The following is a 23,920-nucleotide window of genomic DNA, read 5'->3' as shown; positions in this document are numbered from 1 at the left end:
AATATTTCATTAAAAATCAAAATAAGTCATCTGGTTCTTCAATATTTTTACTCTTGGTTTGTTTTTTTGATTTTTGGTTAAGGATGTTTGAAGACTATACACTTCATTTTATTCTTTCTAAAACTCCTTTTTAAGGTAATGTACTACACACTGGAAAAAATATTAACTTGGCTCTTAATAAAAGAACCCCTATTAAACTCTGGAGTATGCTCCTGGCCTTACAGAATTCAAATTCTGAATAAAAGGGAGTGGAAGTGGCTGTCAGTTCACCTGACAGTTTATCCCATGGCAGCATCTTTAGACTACTCTGTTGAAAGACTCAAGCATGTATCAGCCTTCCTTAAAACCTGCTTCTGACATGGAAGAAACCCAATGGCATAAGCAAGGTGGGAACTGCAGTTTGCTTCAGTGTGCATCTAGTCTTAACCTCCACATGCCTCAACAAGCACACTGACCTCCAAGAGGTGAGGTATCCTCCAAAGTAAAGCAAGGACAATCTCAACTCTGATGCCACAACTAAAAAACTGGCAGTACAGAGGCAGCATAACTTTTTTAGTACAGTTTCTGAAAATCTGACTCTAAATGGCAGTCACGTTTGAAATAGGAACTGCCTTCCTAAATAACTGGCTCACTTTGGAAAACATCAACTTTGATCTTACCCTTACTGTTTAAAATTCCTTTTTCCTTAAAAACATAATTTAGTTTAAATCATGAACGTAAGACTCATCCTGCAGCAAAAAGCTCCTGTGAAATGGGGGAACATTACAGCACTGTACCCATTGTCGCCTTCGTGAGGTGTGGCGACCTGGTTCAGGAACGGCACGGCGACCCCCCTCCCCGGGGCGCTCGGGCCATCGACTCGCAGACACCAATGTGGTGGACGGCAAATGGCGTTTATTGGTATGTAACACGGCGTTATATACCTTGGGTTTACGACGTCACTTCTGTCTGCTTACTTCACACCTAAATGCTACTGGCTATTAGGGGAGGGGGTCCTACCTTTCCATACAGCGCGATATCTTCCGGCCGCCTGATCCTAACTACCCACAACCCATGAAAATATAGTTGCAGCTGAGCAGAGATACTGAGGATCTTGCCAGTAGCTATATGGTTAAAAGGAGGATCTCCCTTAGATCTCTTAAAAAATATCCACTCAATCCACTTCTGTTCAATGACATAATTTACTCTGCTGAGCATCAGGGTAAGCAAGTACGGTAAGCACACCCACTAAGTGTGCCAACAATGGCAGTATATGTGAGCATGAAATATTCTACCAACTGATGTCCAAGTGAAACTACATCAGTGAAAGAATTTTAAACATCTGTGCTGATGACTGTTTTCCTGATTCTTTTTTCATACTCACATAGTTTCTCTGTTTACAAAATCAATATCTTTTTTAAACTACTGCAGCACTAATTTATATTTTCTTTTTCTTAGGAAACTTGACAGGCTACATAAGGGTGAAAAAAGTCAATGTATTAAGAACAGCAAAATGGACAAAAAACAGGAGTCACATTTTCTTCATTGCAGATCATAAAACTCTTTTAATATCTATTTTTTATATTTGATCCGGAGAAGACTCTGTTTCTCATCTGTTTTGTTTTCATACTGTGTCTGAACTATTCCATACTAATAAAAACCTGTCCTGGTTTCGGCTGGGATAGGGTTAAATTTCTTCCTAGTGCTGTGTTTTGGATTTAGTATGAGGAGAATGTTGATAACACACTGATGTTTTCAGTTGTTGCTAAGTGCCCTCCTAGTCCAAGGACAGCTCCCGTGCCTACTGACTGAGCTAGGTACACAAGATGGGAGGGAACATAATCAGGACAGCCAGCCCAGCTGGCTAATGGGGTATTCCATACCATGTGACGTCATGCTCAGTATATGAACGGTAAGCGTGATCCAGGAAGTACCAATCGCTACTTGGTTATCGGTCAGCGCGGGTGGTGAGCAATTGCATTGTGTATCACTCATTTTGTATATTCTATCATTATTATTATTATTATTTTCCCTCTTCTGTTCTATTAAACTGTCTTTATCTCAACCCACGAGTTTTTCTCACTCTTACCCTTCCGATTCTCTCCCTGTCCCACTGGATTAAAAGTGTCGTGGCAGCCAAATACCACGCAGCCGCTCACTCACTCCCCCTGCCCCCAGCAGGACAGTATACAGCCTGCAGCTTTTGAAGGCTGTAGATTTTTAAGGACAATGTAAATCATCTAATGTAAGATACTGCATAACCCAGGCTGCAGAATCCAAGTGATTCCTGTGGTACTGGTGAAACTTGTATTATGGCATATTCTAAAAAATGACAAACAATATTGATTTAAAGTTTTCAAGTGCTGGCTAAGAATATGATAAAACACTGCAAAGTTAGTTTTCTATAGCTAGTTAGCTTTTCTTTTAAAAAATAAGGGCCTTCTGTCTTGTCTAAATATATCTAAATTTGGACTCCAGCTTCCGGTTCTTAAAATACCTCTTTCTTTTTAGGCTGAAAAAACCTTTTTAGCAGGAAATCTTCTCACCCTGTAGGTACTCATTAGCCATGCTAAAATTAACACTTGAAATTCTCTTGGATACATTCAATAGATAGAAAGGTTGTAACTCTTCAAAAGGAAGATTTTCCAAACCTTAAATACTGTTGAAGTAATTTTTATTTTGTCAAAATATTTTATTTTGTATTGTATTTTTATTTTGTCAAAATACTTTTAAATGTATTTTTTTTGTATTTGCAAGAAGAAACTCTGGTGACTGTGCAGTGCCTAACATAATGGCTTGACACTTCAGCCTTTCCCAAAAATGCAGGCTTGAATATAGGCCTTCAGGTTTATCATTCCAAATTTTGGGCAGATAACTAAGGACAAAGTAGAGAGGAAAGGCAGCTCCAGAAAACTGTTCACTCTATATAAGGTCTGATTTGGTGTTTAGTGATATCTCTCTCTTCCTTGACTATATGTAGGGCATAAATGATAAATTTCAAACATCTGAGTTCAGATTTTACTGCCAGCCGTTTTATACTTTCACTTATACCATTAGTAAAGTTGAGGCATAAAACAGGGCTAAGAATAGATGTGAAGTCCAGGAATCTCTCAGAAACACCTCACTTGCATGTTGGTTACTAACTGCAGATAATTCAGGTTATACTATCATAAAATCTTTGCTACTACATCTATCCTGGCTTCTTTTTGTTATCTTTCTGTCAAACTACATTTGACTGAATCAAGTTTTTTGTTCTTTTATAATACCAATGCATTTATAGCTTCCCGCTAGTGCTTAAGAACTTCCTGCTGTCCTGGAAGCTTGAAGAAGTCCCCTTAAGCTCTGGTAGTTATTATTTGGTCCTACACATTCAAAACATTTTTTATCTTTAGCATTTGCTCTTTGGCACATTTTGCAGTTATGGATGAAATAACTAAAATGTAAATCAAAACACCTCTGTAAAGTGTGACATCATCCAACTTCTTGGTTATTTTGCTTTCCTTGCTTTGGTTTTTAGTGTGTCCCCTAGCCTCCCACTTGCATTTAGGTATTGATTCCAGTAATCTGAACTGTTAAAATGCTTTCAGCAACTTGGCCTAATGAGGTATGAAGGGCTACTCTTAGGTATCTGGAGACATAGTAGAGTCAGGGAGAAGAAAACCTGCTGGGAAGTGTGCCTCAGAACAGAAGGTGTCTTAGAGGTCTTGTTCCTTTGTTTCTTTGGATTCTACCTGCTGCTGTAGCATGTTAACCTTCTGCGGAGGAATGGACTGCGCCCAATGAAATAAATAAAAAAAACCAAAACGAAACCAAGACACAAAACCCAGGAGCTTTAAGACATCTTCAGAAAAAAACTACTAGAAGATGTTTCTTTTAATAAAGTTTCAGAAAAAAATGCTGGAGGATGTTTGTTCAGGGCTATCCCTTCACACAAAATAGGGGTACTCGCTTAAGCACAAAATGGAATAGTTGAGGATTTATGATTCAGTTTCTAGTTCTCCTTGTGCTCAGCATAGAAAACATCCACCAAGGAAGAATCTCACAGTGCACAGAAAAAGGTGGAGACTGGTAAGGGCCTACACATGCTGGTAAGTAATAATTACATCTGTTTATATTGGGTTTTGGTACAACAGGACACATTTGTGGTGGAAGAAAAAAAACTGAAAGTTTTATACTGTATTAACGAGTCCTGCCTTATTCAGTCCTACCAGGGTTGACATATCACAATCACTTATGTTGTATAATCTGACACTGACATAATGAGAGCTGATATGTCACCCTAATGATAGGCCTATTCTGAAAAATGAAAGAAGACGTGGCTCATAATATCAGAGCTAAGATTACTATGGCTTTCAGTAACATGCTCTTTCCAATTAATATCATAGTCAAGCTGTGCTAAACATACATGCATGTGAATATGGTCAGTCACATAATCACGTGCTTTTATAATTACAACTACATTATGTAATCTCATGAAGAAATTTAACAGAGTTTAGTAGTAAGACAGCCAAGTAGTAAGGAATGTAGAAAGGCATACAGAAATTGCAATAAGTACTTAATGGTCAAAAATAGATTTGCTGTAGCTTTTTTAAGCCACCTTATGGGGTTCCATAGCAAGAATCTAATACATATTAAATTAAAAAAAATTTGTTAGAATGACTGACATGTCATTTCATTTTAAATCTGTCAAGATTAACCATTCATTCCCAAAGACTCCAAGGTTATGTAGAGTCTTAGGTTTATTCACCCACACAGAGCAGTATTGTCATTCCCCATGGAGAGCATAGACATACTTACAGTAAATGCATGGCCATTTTTAGAACATATCTGTCATTGTTCCTTTGTGTTATACTGTTACCAACATGGTAGAAATACAGCAAATTATTACAATTACTGTTATGTTACAGCTATGACGGTTGAAATGAACACAAATTTTGAAAAGCATTTTATTCATCCCTTTTGCCAAAAGCTTTTAAAAATCTTTTGTGGTCAGCCTGTGACCTTGCAGAACATGATTGACTCTCTTAGAAATAAAAGGTGCACATTTTCCCTGTCATACTGCTGAGCCCTTTCAACTCCTATTACTGTCAGGAGAAGGCAAGGACTTTTGGCGCCTTCTATGCAACAGGTCCTACATGAAGGTCTTTGTAGTCTAAGTTGTGCAGTGTAGACCCAGGAAAAACTCTTTGCTGGGTAATCTCTATCCTTGAGATCAATTTTCTGACTGTTTCTCTTTGTCATATTCAATTTGCCATGAATAACGTTACACATAGCTAAACTTTGCTTTACTCCAATTGGTAATATTTATAACTGTTCCGTGCATGTTTTTTTTTTTTTTTTAAACTAAAAGCTGGACTAAGCAGTGTAATTCAGCTGCTTATCCTTTCGTAACTAGGGAATATTGATGAATTTTATTTACTAAACACTTTGCAGCAAAAAGAAAAAAGTTTTCCCTCTCAGACTGAAATTATAAAGAAGAAAACAGGTTTTATACAAACCTTTAAACATATGAACCCATGAAATTTAAAATATAAACTCATATTCCTCTGGTGAAAATAAAAACATTTTCAAGAGAAATCCCTTCCATAAAAATAAAGAAAGATAATTTTGTCAAAATGAAGTAAAATCCGTGCAGCAGGTACAAAAGCAACAGGTACAATGGTGTTTTCAGCCACTAGAAATTCTGGCCTGGAAACTGCCGCACAAGGAGGGAAGATAATATAATGCTTTCTGCTGACCTGCATCACTCTCTCCCTGTGTAAAATTCACACTAGACAACTGTGGGGGGGCACATCATTGTCAGAAAGATTCATTTCCAGAATCATCCTGTCAGGGATTTGGTCATATAGCTTTTCTGTTTCTCAATAAATTTTTTACAGAGTCTTAATTTTAAATTGTTTTGAGCATCAGGGCACCTGTTAAAATATTACAGGGGAATAAGAAAAAAATGAGATATACATTGGACTATGTATTTCATTATTTGTTGCATGATCATTTAAAACAGAAATGAGGTGCCATTAAAAAATGGAGTGCAACAATGTAATTTCCCAGCTTAATTTTACCTGTTTCTTCTACTTAAACATTGGCAGCAATGCATGTATAAGGTGTTATTGGGAGGAAAGAATAAAATGCATTTGGAAAAAAATCCACATTAATTCTGTTTTCTTTTACAGAAGAACTTAATTTCACAGATTTCCAGCAACTCTGAAAGTGCTTGATCAGTACAAAAACAGGCAAAGTTAATTAATGATTTCAATTTCAAAACACCTTTGATTAACTGAAGCCAGTACATAGGGAGGCAAACTACTTTTCATTAATGACTCTTTTTATCGTTTTTATTATAAAGTGCTTCTAATTGACAGCACATATTTTCCAAACAGTCTGTATTATTAGATTAGAACTCTTGACGTTGTTCACATCTGGGTACATGAGCAAAAATAATTAAATTTAATAATAATGGAAAAAACACAGTAATCCATCATACTACTACTGTAGCATGAGCAATGAAGTCTGAGTGGGTGCCAAATTAAAAAATGAATCCATGAAAATATGCCAATTACTATAACCATAATAAAATTTCAGCTCCTGTTCAAATGAATGTGAACCATAATCCTCTCTCTCAGTCTCACTGGGGTCTTCCGATTTCACATTGCACCTAAACACGTATTTAAGGTGACTAGTGTTGCACATTATCTTTAGAAATCATGTATAACACTGTAGCCCTGACTGAAACAAATCTCCAGGACTTTTCAATTTAAAGTTCCTCCATTTTCTGTGCTATTGCCTCAGCTTCATCACAGCATTCAGTATGACCTGAACTATTTTTCCAAACTCATCCTTTATATACTAAGGTAAGCACAGTGTGATTCTCTTTCTTTAGGTACTGCTTTTTGCATTCTTCTCATCTTTCTGTACTAAATGTTCTCATTTGTCAGGCTTTAGAAACCTGTTTGAAGAGTAAATAGGGAGCTCTGAACATTCAGAATTTTTGTCTGTGTCCTGTGAAAGGCGTTGTTCAACAAACAAACATCTCCTTTTTTTCACAGTTAAAATGGATTGCTATTGCAACAACTGAGAAAGGCATTGTATAAATGTTGTTTCAGCAGCACAGATGCATGCATCAATGTCACGTTTGTTTCACCTTTTTCCATATGGAAGAAGATGGCATGCCCTGGTAGACATGCTTTCATTAAAGACTCGATATGGCCAGTTCATGAGATCATTGATAATTCATGTGTGAAGGGACCTCAGGAGGTCTCCAGTCCAACCTTCTCCTCAAAGCAGGGCCAGCTATGGGGTCAGGCTAATTTGCTCAGGACTTTTTGCAGTTGGGTCTTGAAAACCTCCAAGAGTGGAGCCTCCATAACCTCTCCGGGCAACCTGCTCTGCTGTTGTGCTTTCCTCATGGGGAAAAGGTGTTTCTTTGTCAGCAGCCTAAATCTCTCTGGTTTAAAGTTACGTCTGCTGTCTCTCATCTTCCCACCATGCACCACTGAGAACAGTCTCGATCTGTCTTCTTTATAATCTTGTAGTACTGGCAGGCTGTTGTTAGATTCCCCTGAAGCCGTGCCTTCTCCAGGCTGAACAAGCCCAGCTCCCTCAGCCTTTCCTCACAGGGCAAGTGCTCCAGACACTGAGCTCTTGGTGGCCTCCGCTGAACGTGCTCTAGTTTATCTGTATGTTTCCCGTGCTGGGGGAACCCAAAACTGGGAATAATCCCCTCCTGCAATTGACTGGCCATGCTTTTATTAGTACAGCCCCAAATGCTGTTGGCTGTCTCTGCTGTCAGGGCACGCGGCTGGCTCAAGCTCAGCTGGCTTCCTACCAGGAACCCGAGGACCTTTCCCACAGAGCGGCTCTCCAGCTGGTCAGCATGGATTGTTACAAGAAGTTCTTCCTTCCCAGGTGCAGGATTTTGTATTTGTCCTCACTGAATGTCATTACGTTCACCTAGACCTATTGCTCCAACCTCTCTAGATCTCTCTGAATGATTTAAATTGATGAAAGTGCCCTCCTTTGCCTCCTCCAGGTCACTGATGAAGATGTTAAGACAAGTCCCACAGCAGACCCCCTGCACTTGCTACTGGCGTCCAGATAGAACACAATGCGTTAACCACAGCCATAACCAATCTTGTCCACCCATCTAGACTGTAATGTCACAACTTGGGTACAATAAATTTGTGGAAGACAGCGTCAAAAGCTTTGCTGGAGTTGAAGTAAACGACATCCACTGCTCTCTCCTCACTCTCAAATCCATCCATTTTATCAAAGAGGGGAATCAGGTTGATCAGGCATGATTTACCCTTAGTAAATCCATTCTGACTGTTCACAAGCACCTGATTATCCTTCATCTGCACAGAAATGTGTGCCAAGAGGACACTCCATGGTTTTCCCAGGGGTAGTACTTTGTAGTTCCCCAAGCAAAGTTTCCTTTGTTGCAGAGCTGTAGAGACACCGTGAAGTTCATTGTCCACACATCCTCTTGAACCTATTTACAAAGAGCAGATGATTTACCTCCATCTGCGCATGCACTGTTTGACTGTATTTATTAGACATTTATCTCCTCCAGTGAATACTCTTCCCAACTCCACTCTCCAGTAAGGATTGTACTCAAAAGTCCTAGTGCGAAGATCTTGAAGAGAACAGCAGTTCATTTTCTTATGATAAACCTATCACAGTGAACATTTCAGTAGTTTTACTTTGTTTTACTCTGGGATATGTTAAAAAGACATATTTCTCAGGTATTGTAAGACTGTCTTGTTCTAATTTTCTGGAGACTACAGATAACCTAGTTTATGCCTATAAGTAAGCCAACCTGAAATAAAACTCTCAGTTTTCCCATCACTACATGCAAAATTCACTTTTTTGCAGTGATGCATTAGCCATGTGCATATGAGCAAGTTTCATGAATGTTCACGTTATGGACATCAGTTATAAATATCACTTCCTTTTTAGTATAGTTATGAACAATATAAGTTGTGATATTTTTCCTGAACTTTTTTTTTTTTTTAATTTATCAGCATTCTCTTGGAGACCCAGTAAAACTCTCTATAGATAATTTATGTCTTTTACCTTTAAAAAAAAGTTATCTGGAAAAAGATTGTTTTTCTTAGCAGTATGAAAATTGGAAAGGTGTTTTTTAATATATCATCTAAAAAACTCGAGAGCCTTGCTTAGGAAACAAAATATACTGTTACCAGGTCCACAAAATAAATAGCTGTATGAATGGAAGTCAAGTCATTTGGCTTAATGACCAAGAGGCCTCAGAAACATACTCACAAACTTTACAGGAGCCTCTGCAAGAGCCTGCCTACAGCACTTACAGAATGCATTAGAAACAGACTGTTTTCACTGATATATTAGTGTTCCTTAAAATCTTTGGTATGCTTAAAAGTGTGTTAGTAATTACAATATTTATTCACTGGAAATAAAAGTAGAATTATTCTGAGAATGTTCTCTAAACTAGAAAGTGTATTTATATAAAACCAAGGAGTTTTCTCTCTTTTCTTTTTTCTTGAACCAAATCCTTTAGTGCTGAGAAAGGAAGGTAGAAGTCCTTTGTCACCACGTTGATCATATCAGAATACACTCCACGTGGCAAAAGATTGCCACTGGTAACTCTAAAACATATGGATAGAATATTAGTGCATTTCATTATTGATTTATTTAGAGTTATTAATGCTGTAAACCATCGTATGTAGTTGATTTTTCATAATTTATGTAACAGCCCCTCAATGATATTTTCATGTAAGAGACAGCAAAAAAGATTCTTTTCATTCAAATGGCCAAAAAAAAAAAAGTACTTTATCTTCCAGCTATCTTTGATGACTATAACTATTTTTTTTCTTAAGGGGAATTACCTAGTATCTGATCCAGCTTATTGGCAGATGGATGCACTCATCATTACTTCATTACTGAATTCATTCAATTCATAATTGTGGGAGATTCTGTGCCCACAAATTTTCAGATTCAGTTATACAAATTAGTCACAACAAAGGCAACAGAAAATAGTGAGCAAAACGGGATATCTAAGTAAGGATGGAAGTTATCTCATGTAATTTCAGTGATGTAAAAGCTGTGGCTAGGCTAAGCAATTATTTGCACTCCTTCTACAGTCAATGGAGTGACATAGACACTTCCTGGGGATGATTAACATTCCTCACTAATCTCTTTCAGGAGGTTTTTCATCCCACTAGTTCTCCATACTCGCAACAGGGGAAGCAAAAACACCCAGTTAGCTGGGATGCCCAGAGTTTTAGATGGCCTGTGTGAGAGGGAATTCATGTCACGTAAACTTTGCAAGGTTGTTACAGGATTTCTAGGATGGCAGTGGAGTGGCCAGGAGGAAGGATGGCTTTCTCGACCATATACTGTAGGTGGCACCACTTTTACACAGTAACAGAAATCTGCAGTTTCTTGGTAAACATCTTTGTCAGCGGAAACCAAGATGCTCCCAGGCTGTAGGACTTGGCACGGAAAGCGTGCTTGAGGTCAAATAAATTTTGGATGCACAGGTCATAAGACTATGATGAGACCCAGACAATGGAGCATTGATCATCACGCTGAAGACTAGAATCTGGGTCAGATCCAATTATCTGCAGTGGTTAAGAGGGCTGCAAGCTCTGAGAAGCTTGGAGAACCTTTATTACCTTGGAGTTTCAGGATAAGCAGGCATGTTTTCTGTCCGGTTTAAAAGGAATGTACAGATAAGGAATAGATCCCCATGGTACCTTGAGACAGACAACTTGCTGCAGAGCAAAAGCAATATGGAATAGACACATGCTGACCAACAAATAACAAAAAAGCAACAAATTTTATAAATATCAGATAAACATCAACAACAAAAAATGATTTGTAGCTATAGGACAAAGAAAAACCCAATTATTTGATGGAAGTGAATCACAGTATGTGTGCTCTGCTGTAAAAGATGGTACTGCTTAAATATAATGGTGAAGGATTTTTTTTTTTTTTGAGTAAAATAAGCTGATATTACTGATATTTATTTTTTTCTGCTACCACTGATAAACTTTGCCAGTATGAAGTCTGTCTTCATTCAAATACTATTTGTTGACAAAAACTTTGTGTTTCCTAGTGAGGGACTCCACTTGCAGAATAACCCTAATTAAGACAAAAAGAAACAAAATGATATCTTACTGCTACTGAATATGATCTATGACATCTGAATTTTTTTTGTTGTTGTGGTAATGCAAGAGTTACACTGAAAAAAAGTTGCTTTCAATTCAGTACAACTGACTCTCAACTAAAAGGAACTAAATAGTATTGTTTAGGCATGATATTAATTATAGCTGTTGCTTCTTTTATATTGCAGAAATTTCATGGAGTCCTTGTAAATTAGAACAGTTTGGTGCTAAGGAAATACAGTTTACAATCTAAGTGGGAAGCCTCCCATTTTCAACATTAGTGAAAGACTGTAGATACTTGTCATTTTCGTAGCAAAGGTATTAACTGTACTGAAGAACAAAATAATGATATTCTGCCCTGTCTCAAGTATGCTCTGTCCACAGACTTTCAGAGTACATTCAAAGCAAATGTATTCTCAGTTCTTATGAGAGCAAGGACCAAGGGACGCAAATTTTTCATGGTGATACCAGAAATCTCAAAGGACATGATATAGAAAAGGCTGTGTATCCCTACCCATAGTCTATACTTAAGGAAGTACTTTTATTATAGAATCATAGGATCATAGAATCATTAAGGTTGGAAAAGTCCTCTAAGATCATCGAGGCCAACCGTCAACCCAACACAACCATACCCACTAAACCATGTCCCTAAGCGCCTCATCTACACGTCTTTTAAATATTTCCAGGGATGGTGACTCCACCACTTCCCTGGGCAGCCTGTTCCAAGGCCTGACCACTCTTTCAGTAAAGAAATTTTTCCTAATGTCCAATCTAAACCTCCCTTGGCGCAACTTGAGGCCATTTCCTCTCGTCCTATCGCTAGTTACTTGGGAGAAGAGACCAACACCCACCTCGCTACAACCTCCTTTCAGGCAGTTGTAGAGCACAATGAGGTCTCCCCTCAGCCTCCTCTTTTCCAGACTAAACAGTCCCAGTTCCCTCAGCCGCTCCTCAGAAGACTTGTGCTCCAGGCCCTTCACCAGCTTCGTTGCCCTTCTCTGGACACGCTCCAGCACCTCCATGTCCTTCTTGTACTGAGGGGCCCAAATGTAGAGTGATGACATTGTTGGAGTCTTGGGCAAGACTTCAGGAAGAATAAACCCAACTACGTTGACCTAAGCCAGCTGCAGATTGCAAAGAGGAACTTCATGTCAAAGAAATACATCTTTCTTTATCCCCTTGCTTCATCAGAAACGTTCTAAACATTCTAAAAGTACTTTAGTGAACCTCCGGACTATGAGAAAATACTGGCAGCCCTTTTGAAACGACCCCTCAAGGACTGCAGGCACAGGTCCCCTGATGTGTTTAGGTGGCTAGTTGCTCTAGCAATTGATGGGAACCAGGGATCTAAATACAGGCTACAGTCCTAAATATCTTTGTAAATCTGAGCCACATGTACTTACACTCACCAAAGTCGGCAAAGCTTTGTAATATTATGAAGGATTACACTACCGCAGCTATGCAAACAGTTGCAGACAGTCCATCTGCTATTGTGATTTAATACAAATATGGTGCAAGCCTTTGCAGTGACTTCAGATTGAAAATGAAAATGTTAAGAACAATTACATTCAGTGGTTTGCATGTTATTATTACTTTTGACAGCTCTCAAGGATAATAGCCCTCGACTAGACTTTTGCTAGTTCAATCTCCCCCAAATCTGCATGAATTATTTCCACTAGTTCTAAAATGTTGACAATTTACTGAAAACAGTGTGTATTAGACAATTTATATATAGAAAGGAAATAAATTTTAAAAAACTGCAAAGGCATAGAGAAATAAGGATGTATAAAAAAACTTCAGTGATGCAGGGTTAGACTTTATAATGAAATGTAGGTTGTCATATTTAAGGCTGTTCTGAGGTAAGGTTCTGTGAAATTAATTATGTTTTAATTGCTCAGACTAGCAAAATTTCTTCTCATATGCACTATCTGTTTTACATTTCAAACCGAATGTATCATTGAATCAGAGAATAATCACCACCGCATTACTACAGTCAAAGCAAAATTTAGCTAATTAAGGTGCTTGGGACTCATTGCAAAGAAAAGTTTGCTGTTGTTTTAAGTCCTACCTTTCATTTTAAAAAACAAAAAAGCAATTCTGTCTCTTTGTTTGCAAAGAAAACCATAAAGATGTAACCAAGCACAGTCAACCCTGTCCAACTCCATTGAAAGCATAGAGTAGTTATCTAACCTGTGAACTTCCTCATACATGTTCATGGACTATTAATGATGAAACGTATTGCAACAGAAGAAGGAAACCGAACTCACATTACACACTTTGCAGTAGCTCCATGGAAATTTTACTGCTTGACTGATGTAGTAGCAACAAGCTTGGCTTCAGCACACAAGAGCTAAGTTTGTCCAACATGCCAAAAACCAAAATTGGTGGTGCAGAGAAAGGAAAAGAAAGAATGAGTACCTCTGAGACTTTACCAGGGAAACGATTTGCTTTCTGTGTCTTGCTTCTACAACTACCCACTGTTGTGTGAGACAGAGCAGAGGATCATATTTATGGATGCGTATATGAAAGTTTAGCCAGGGTCTTAGATCTTTCATCACAGACTTGCTGTGAGAGTTGAACAGAGCATGCTGGACAATTGCACAGAGATTTGCTCCAGTGTCCTTTTTTCCCCCACAGAAAGTATTTAGGAAAACAGATTGTTAGAAAGCAAAACCCCAAATTTTATCTCAGAAAATCAGTCTTGCTGTACAAATGACCGTTTGCCTGTGATTCTGAGAGTTGTGAAATGGCTGCTAAAGAAAGAATGGTAATTATATTTATGTAAACTACTGGAGAACTCAGAAAGCACAAGGCTCAGTTTTGAACAGAAGACAAAACAGTAACTCTTTATTCTTGTGAAATCACTATTCAATTTTAATAAAAAAAAGTCAGACCATTGCTTTCATATCATACCCAAAATGGAATAATGCCCCAGTATCATATTTCAGTGGGGTTTCCATGCTTCTCTGACGTGGGTCAAATAGGACTGCCAAGAGCAGAACTACCATTAACAATTTCTGGAGCACTGGTCTGAAATTTCCATTAAAAATGTCAAAGTTGCTTCAGTTTTAAAAGCTCTGGCAAAAAAATACAAAACAGTGCAGTTCCATTTCTCATACACGATATTGTCAACAGTGGTATCTGCAGCAAACGGGGGGGTAGGGAAGCTGTTTTATCTTTGGCACTATGCTCTGCCCATGTTTGTTTGATTGTTATGGCCTTACTTTGTCAGTGACTACCAAAGACTTGTAACCTGCAAGAATCAGGTTTGGTCCAGAAAGCAGTAATTCATTCAGATAAGTAATTTTGGAAGTAGTCAGCAAAAAAATTCAGTTATAGTTTGACATCTGCTCAATTCCTGCTGTCAGTGCAACGGCACAGGAAAGATCTCGATGATAAAATAAAATAAAAAATGCTGATTCTCACAAAAACATCCCAAAATCACTGAGGCCTGAGGGAATGAGAGAAATTGGGAATTGCATGTTCTCAGACTGTGGAAGCTTGAGGATAAGCAAGACCTGCCTGAATCAGCAAAAAATGCATTGAGAATTTCAGTGCTGCAAAACAAGTTGCTTTTGTTTCTTAAATTTCTATAAAGTAGGGCTTTGGATGAAGCGATCCTGAAGCTAAGTTTTTCCCTTCTGGCCATAAGCTTCTGGATGCAACTCAAGAACAGCCAGATCTGATAGTTTAAATGGAATGAAACTTCACCTATTGATGGGATGTCATGATACTATTCTTTAACTAAACTAAAACATCTGTTTCCTTCTCTCTTCTGTTCATTCTCTCCACATCGGATGTCTTTTCTTTCCATCAAATACCTCTGTCCTCATGACCTTTCCTTTCTAAACTGAATAGATGAAGCTCTTAACCACAAATGATAAGCCTTATTTTCCGGCATGTAAATTATCAGTGTTCGACTCTCCTTTAAAGTCTGTTATTAGCTCCAAAGAAGTGGCACTGAAAATAATTTGGTAAGTTAAAGATTTTGGGTACGTGTTCAAGATCACCTCTCTGATTGTACCAGATGTTTCCGCTGTAGGCATCCAAGGACTAATCAGTTGTCTACAAAAATTCTTAATGTATCTCTGAGTCACTACTTTTCAAGAATTTCCCACCCTGATATTATAGATAGCTTACATGCCCTGTTCCTAAATACACTATCTGGCTGCATGCAATAACCAAATGGCACCATCCCACAACCTGTAGACTCCTTTCTTCACCAGCAGGAAGAAATAAACATTTATTTCTGCCTTCAAAGTTAGGTCTAGAGACTTGTTATAAACATTTTTTTGTAAAGTTGTGCTTACCTAAGGTGATTTCAATGATAAGAGCTTCGTTCAGTGGGAAATAATTCTAGGTAAGCTTCTGTTGTGGTTTAACCTGGCAGGCAGCCAAACACCACACAACTGTTCGCTCAGACCTCCCCGCCATGGGACGGAGGAGAGAACTGAAAAAAAAGTAAAATTCGTGGATTGAGATAAAGACAGTTTAACAGAACAGAAAAGGAAAGGAAAATAATAATAATAGCAATAATAATAATAATAATAATATTATAATGATAGAATATACAAAACGAGTGATGCACAATAGAATTGCTCACCACCCGTCGATTGATGCTCAGCCCGTCCCCAAGCAGTGATCGCTGCTTCCTGGCCAACCCACCAGCTTATATACTGAGCGTGACGTCATATGGTATGGAATATCCCATTGGCCAGTTGGGTCAGCTGTCCTGGCTATGCTCCCTCCCAGCTTCTTGTGCACCTGGCGGAGCATGGGAAGCTGAAAAGTCCTTGACTATTTAAACACTACTTAGCAACAACTAAAACATCAGTATGTTATCAACTAAATCCAAAACACAGCACTATACCAGCTACTAGGAAGAAAATTAACTCTATCCCAGCCGAAACCAGGACAGCTTCATTCCTTCATTGTAGCTTTACTAATACTATAAAGCAGCAGGGTTCCATATTTAATTTCTGTAGATGTTTAGGGTTTCATCTTTAGCTTTAAAAAATATAAAAACTTTCTTGTCAGATCTATTTGCAAATTCTCATAGGATTGTTTCTTCGGGGCATATATATATGTATATTTAAATTAAGCTTTTTCAACCAGAAAGTTTATTCTATATATTTTTTCCTCCAAAATTCTTAACCTGCCAATTCTGACTGTAGCCTCAGAATTTTTTTTTATTCTTTACTCTTTGTATGTCTTTTAAAACTGTAACTGTGCTTGTCTTGCAGTCTTGTATTTTTAATTATATGTTTAGTTAGATATTTAACTCAATGATTTTTTAAGACTTCCTTATTGTGAGTGGCAAAAAAGTTCAAAAATAAAGGGAATTCAAATTTCCTTGAAAATTAAATGTCAGACCACTGATTTCTATTTCTTATATATTTTTCCATTTGACACAGATTCCAGAAAACAGACAAACAAACCAACAAAAACGAAACCCCAAAAACTTAGAAAGTTGATAGTCTAGAAATCATTGTACTGACCACCGACTTTGAGTATGTCAATCAGTTGCCTGAGAGAGTCATGCTGGTCAAAAACATGCCAGGAACCACATTAGCAATTTAAAAACACTGACAATCACCTGCTTGTGTTTGGGATGCTACTGTGACGCTGACAAATTTGCTGCTACAGAAACAGTCTGTTAATCAGCAGCCTGCTAGCTTACAGATATCTGAAGCATCCTGTACCATGCAGTACAGGGATGAACATATTCTGTCATTTTTAATTAAATAAATGATTTATAAATTGATCTTTGAACAGCTGTAGTAACTTAACAGAGATTTCCAGCAAGCTTTATGAAGGGCTTTTCATGCAGACTTCAGACCTCTCTGTTTTAAAAGATGGTAAATTTTCTGTTGACTTGTCCTTGTAAAGCCCTGTTAATTTCTTCTTTGTATAGAACAAGGCGTGTTATAAGACAGAGCTGCATTTCCTGAAGTTTGACAGCTCTGATTTTGTACAAGAATTATGATGATTTCACACAACTAGACATGTAGCATTGAAAATACAGATTTTTGAATTTTCATCTTTTTTTTTTCCCTCTCTTTAGCAGTTTCAAGACCAAGCTCAGATTTGTTGCCTTCTACAATTGTTACAGAAAACTGGATCAGGGTAGTGTATTTCATTCCACATTGTCAGCAACAGACTTCCTAGGAGGTGAGCAACTGCATGTTTTCATTGTTGTCACTTGAAGGCCATCCCCGTTAGAAAAAAAAAAGAGAAACAACATTACAAGAACTATTGTCCCTATTTAAATACCCACAAAACATTATGTGTTCCCATATTAAGACTTGTTCAGAGAGGATTCAAATTTATTCTGGATGAAATCTCTTTGTAGTTTTCCCTTTTATTCTTTTGCTGGTTCTAATTCTAATGAAATCAACTGTGGGTGCTTTACACAATGTTATCTCAAAAACTCATTGCCACTTACAGCTTCATTATTTAAGTTTTTGGAACTTTCAAGCTTTTTTTGCAGTTTCTTGATGCTGGCATCTAACCCTTCTGAAGCATCATCTGAAGTCTAGTGGGATGTCCAAGACTGTCTCTTGGACACCTCAATTTACAGAATTGATTTGTGCCCTTATGAAAAGAGGTTGTTTGGGATTTACACATTTATTTGCAAATGTCTACAAGTACACTAGGTGTTTTAACTCCTGTTATAATCAGTGAAAATCTAGTCAACGCAGTCAGGGAATTCAAAAGACCAATTAAATAAACATCGAAGAACTGGGTAACCAAATTCCTTTGCAGACTCCGCTGGCCATATTGACCAAACTTCCACCGACTGTAATAGTGGGGCCTGCCATACATAAGGGCATCTAAATTCAGATATTTTGATATAGAACTGAATTCTGTCCTTAATTTAAAAAAAAAAAAGCCACTGTGTGACACTGAAAACTGGAGTTCTGGGGTTGGAACAGCATGTGCTGCCCATGTGTTCATTACAGAGGCTAATATTTATCAGAGTTTCCAACTCTCATCATAGTATTTTCTCTGGGGTGTAAATCAGTAAATATTTGGTGTTCAGCTCAAGCCTGAAAATAGTAATTTTTCTTCTGTAGCTGCCCATATGCAGTACAAGACCAAAAGGAGAGCACCGTTTCTGATCTTGCACTTTCAGCCCTGCCCAGACCACTGGTTGCACTGTAAGCATAGGACAAAAGTACATGAGAATGAGTTAAAATGATATCACAAATTTAGTCGCAGTTTCGTTCTCTTCTGATACTCTGCTTGTTTTCCTACCAGTGTATATGATCAGTATTTGGCTTGCTGTATTTTTGCCAGGTAATCTCAGCCTTTCCAGAACCGTGATGCCCCCAGTGACGGCCACACAATGCCTGACACTTTCACCCTCTGGAGCGACAATGCTGCAGATGCTGTGAGACCTCGAATGGGAGGGAAAGAATGATTTTGTAACTCCAAGCCGAACAGCTGTGTTGCCACAACACTGCCATTTAGTAAGCATTTAACATATTTTTCTTCATGAAAGTAGTACTTAGTACCTAAATAAAGCTCTCCGTCTTCAAAGAGCTAAACAAACTTTAACTAGTTAATCCATACAGCATCCTGCAAAGGAGGTAAGTAACATTGTCTCAACTCTTTTTTTCAAATTCAAAGACTATAACTGATCTGCCTAAACCAAAGAAGGAATTTCTTTAAATGTTATTTTAACCAATATTTCGGCTAAAAGTTAGCTATAAGGTAAAATTTTGAAATGCAACAAAATTTAAAATTAGTAACATAAAAATTAAGAAATAAGCTTGTAACAAAACATGCTCAAATATTATAACTTTTAAGGCAAAGTTCCAGGATTTTTAACAATATCTAATAATATATTTCCCCAAACATGCTTCCTGCTTCCACAAATTTCTCCTTTAACTTCTTGAGAAAGACAGTGGTTAACTCAATAGGAACAGCCTAACATGGTGTGTGGCCTGCTGCACTACTTCTGCCCTAAGTTTAGGTCTTGCTTAAAGGATCGTGAATATTACGCAATGGCACATGACAAATCTTTTTTCAGAAAGATTGGCATTTATGAATTTTCAAGAAACTGCTTGACAAAGCAGCTGTCTAACAGCTGTGGGAAAGAAAGAAAGGATTACAGATGAGGGATGCTTTCTCCCCCTTCCGCTCCTCCCAGCTATTCACTACACTGGTAAACATTTTGTGATTAAACACTGCTTCTTAAACACCGTTTTGACAGATTTCTCAACCTTCTGAAGTTCTAATATTTTTGTTAGGGAAAGATGGAGTGGCCTGTTTGGGTTGGTATCTCCCTGCCTGTGCAGAAAAACCTATCCCGCTGCTGAGAGTGCTACAGGAGGTGGAACTATGCATATCACTTAAAATTGTCTTACAGAGAAGTCAATATTAAGGTTTAAAATGTACATGTCTCTAATGATACCTACTTTACACAGAAAAATGGAGTCTCTGATAGTAGCAAAGCACAAACATTAGCTTTTTCTGACTATTTTCATCAGATAGTATCTACAACAGCTGAGGTACTCTTTGAAAAACAAATGGCTTAGGACATATGGCATTAAGTGACTTTTGGCAAACCTATAGAGCAAGGCATATGGCATATGATAACCTTGAAGGAAGAAATGTCTCCTTGTATCCTGTAAAATGATATGACAAACTGATCTCTGAACCTATTTCTTGTCAGAAACTTGAAAAATTACATTGCTTACCTAGTATAAATTTAAGGGGTTTCATGATTATTTTTTTACCCATCTGTGATTGTTAATTATGTCTAACTGGCAAACTGAGATTTTTTTTTTTCCTAATATATGGACATGAATATGAGCAGTCACCTTGTAATTCACAGCTATTATCTTGTTTTATATTTTACTATCAGTTGAGGATATTAGAGCATCTCACACACCTTAAGTAAACCTCATAGAGATGTTACCTGTAACAAGGCACACTTAAATTGTATTGTCCAAGGAGGATGTCTTACGAAAAGTATGAACAAGACTCTTTCTGGTTTTAGGTAAATGCAGAAATGCCATCAGTATCAAAACAGTAAATAAATTCATTTAAGAAAGAAAACACAGTCTCCTATTCTTGTGTTTAAATATTACGGTAACAGGATTTTCTGCTTTTTTTTTCTATTTTCTGTGCTAATTGTGTTTAAAATATAAGTCATTCTTATGCATAGATTTCTGAACTGAAATAATTCCATATGATATAACAACATTAATCAGCATTACAATTTTAGCAGTAGTGAACTAGGAGTATGTAGACTGTTTAACCATGAAGATTTTATGCTACACTATCTTGCTGCAAATTCCGTAGTAAATTAGTTACCAAAATTGTAAATAAATCTTTTTTCCTAATCTTCTATTAATTTTTTCTCTCAAATAGACAGATTTTCCAAGGCAAGGACATTAATTTACTGTGTAGTCATAAAATAAAAAGTGTGTTTAATGACAGTTTCAAGCCACACATAGAAAGGTTGTTAATTTTATGATGGAATATCCATTTTTCGTTACCAACAGAGCTCAAATAAAAATTGAACCCTATTTTCCCTAAAATCAAAATAAATTAGGTGTATAGTCTTGTCTTCCTCAAGTTTAAAGATGCTTTTTGACGGATCAGGGATGAATATTCAGCATCCTGCAGTTTATAAACGTAAAAATATCCTGAAATCAGGTTGTTTATTTCCTTAATCTGCATCAGAATAATTTCATAATCTGTCTCAGAATGGCACTGGAAGTGTTTTTGTAGTCCAGAATGACTATTTCCATGGTCAGAATAGCTAATTTGGAGGTATGCATATACAATTTCTATCTCAATTTTGTAATCAAAACCATTTCTGATTTAATTCTTTGTGGAATTACAGGTGAGAGGAATTTTTTTTTTTTTAAGAGGTTGGACTCAATTCAACATCCTGAATAGCAGTTCATTCCGTGATGCAGCACTTCCAAATACCATAAGACTCTGTCCACCAATAGCTCCAGCCAAATGGCATACCCCAATGCCCACAGAGTAGAGTTTTCTGCAGCCCATGGGACATTGTGATGTCTGAAGCTGGACATAGGAAACCTGATAGCACTTGAACTCATAATTATTTTGGAAATTTCAGTTGCCTTCATGGTGAATTTGGCTCTTATAATCAAGGCTATCTAAAATCAGTCATATAATCTAACCACTCATTTAAACTTTTCCTTCAGTCAGTATATAAAAAGGGAAGCCTCCAGAACCCAAATCATCTCAACCTCAGATTTTTTTGTAAGGTCGATATAGCAGCCAAACTTAAAAAAAAATGAAAATTTGGACTGAACACTCAACTTCTGGATGATAAAGCTATGTCAGACGAATCTCTTAAAGCATTATCCACTCATCATCAGAGAATGACTTCCAATAGCTTCAAAGGCTAAGACTTCCTTTGATCTTCAGGGCTGATAGAACAAATCTAATCCCATGTCCTCAGAGCCAACAAAAGCCATACATGTACCTTTAATAGGCTCTTGGTTTGGGGCTATGCCATGGTACTTGTAAGCTGCTGAGAAAATACTGAAGACCCTCAGCATGGATGACGATGGATACTAATGAGGGCCAAGTGTTGTCATTATCTTTCAGGTTGGAGATGCGTAGACTGAAGGAGACGAAAGCAGCATTTCTTCTCAGAGACCTTCCTAATTGATTATGCTGTGCATTTCCATGGACGAAGTATTGACCTCTCTACATGACTAGGAATTGTGTCTTCAATTTTAATAGAAACCAAATTTCACTGTGGACATCTAACTGACCACACTCATGTGCATATAATCTAGGAGATAACAGGAATAAGTGATCAGATTGTTTTGATCCTATTTGGGGTATTTAATGACAAGTTCAAGCTGTAGAACATGTACAGGTATTCTTGCAATGAACATCTTATAAATGGATTTAATAAAAATTAAAATGAAACAATCATAAATTCAAATTTATTTTCATTAGATTAATATAATTTTCAATTATTCATTAAATGTAATTAAAAAATAAACTATATTTTTCAAACTCCAATTGTACCTTGTTAAACTGATGATTTTATAATTACAAATGAAAATTATTCTAACAGGAAGGAAATTGTTTGCAGAAAGGTGTTGAAATTGATTTTTGTTAGAGAAGCACACCAAATACATTTTAATAAAGCTGTCAGACTGGGATTGCACACAAGATCTGTAACAGACACATTTAAAGATTAGCTCCCATCCTCCAAAAATAAACCACTTCTGTTGATTTTAATTATGAACTGACATCATTAAAAAGAAATGACCCTACATGCTCTTGATTCAGATCATGCATGCTTTATATGAAATTTCATATTACTGCTAATGCATTGCAAATAATTACCTTATTCAACTGCTCAGAGGTTAAACAGACTTTTTTATACTTCATAAAGAAAAATAAACACCATCATGTAGACGTAAATTTTTAAAGAAGAAATTATGTTCTGCTTTCTCTTCCCAACTTTCCCTACAAAGGCTCATGCCTTTTTAAAGTAAATTACTTGCAGATCTTATGCAGAGAAGCAATTTATATAAATAAAATTTGTATATTAAACTGATTCTCTTTTTCCTTTCTGTTGCAGATCTACCTACCAGCTTACCTGCCCGCTCATATCCATCATTGATCACACTCTAGTTCATGTACACTCATAGCTAATGCTCCTGACTGTTGGTTGCAGCTGAAAAAGATGCACGACTAAAAGCTGGGTGCACAGAAAGACCAAGGAGCAAAAGATATCTCCATCTTTAAACCCTCCAGATCCTGAGCTGCTTTTTTTTGGACTGTTCCTAAGGTGACCTGGCAGGAGACTAAATCGTGCTGCTGGACAGCCATAGCAGAGGATGGCTGCATGGCAGTGCTGGCAACATGCTGTCTCTCCCCTGCCCCACAGCACTCGGTTTGGGGGGCAGCACTGGGAGAGAGGATGCTGCTGCTATCATCGCTTTACCTCTGCATTCCTGAAATCTCCCCCTGCGTGCACACTTCCGTCACAGCAAGCTGCAGAGCTTCACTGAGTTGCCCTGACAGGGAGGAGAAACCTGGCCAGTTCGTTTGTCCTGCTGACAGTGTTTGCTTACACTCTGCTTATTTATATTTTTTTCATGATGCACACAGCATTACATAAACAGTGTATGTTAACTTCCTAATTATATAATGTTGAATATTAATTGATACAGTAAATTATTTGTAATGCCTTCAGTGTCCCTGGCCTCAGCAAGGATGACGTCTACCAATACACACAGGACCGCTATATCCACAGCCTGGTATGTCGAATTACGGTAAGGTCTTATTTAAAAAATTAATTTCTGTGTGTAAGGCTGTGAATGGGCCGTAAGGCAGAGAGGACAGAGACCTTTTAAGTTAATAGATTTGGAAGCAGCAAGGCAACGCATGTAGTTTTCCATTGATGCAAGTTAAAAACATAATTTTTATTACATTTCTCAATAAAGCTTTCAAATATGCTTACTTTATAAACCCAAATAATCTCTTAACATGAAATGATTTGTAACTGGTTTGAAATAAAATGAGCCCTTAACTGGTTTATGCCTGTTGTTTGCCCTCTGCCTTTCTCTGCAGTCATTCTACAGTAACTCATTTAAAATCCAGAAAGAAGGTAATGATGCTTCTTGACTCTTAGTGTGAATTTCATTGTTTTTAAAATATATTTATAGCTATTAGGACTGGTGGTTTGTGCAAATTACATTTATTACTTTCTTATTTTATCTTTAGCAGAGAAATAACTTTCACCACCTGATAAAATGTTTGACATTTTGAAAGGTAAGAGCTAT

Source organism: Calonectris borealis, chromosome 3, assembly GCF_964195595.1.
Source record: "Calonectris borealis chromosome 3, bCalBor7.hap1.2, whole genome shotgun sequence".
NCBI classification, from domain to species: Eukaryota; Metazoa; Chordata; class Aves; order Procellariiformes; family Procellariidae; genus Calonectris; species Calonectris borealis.
The sequence above is the reverse complement of the archived record's forward strand: the minus strand, read 5'-3'. Positions refer to the sequence as shown.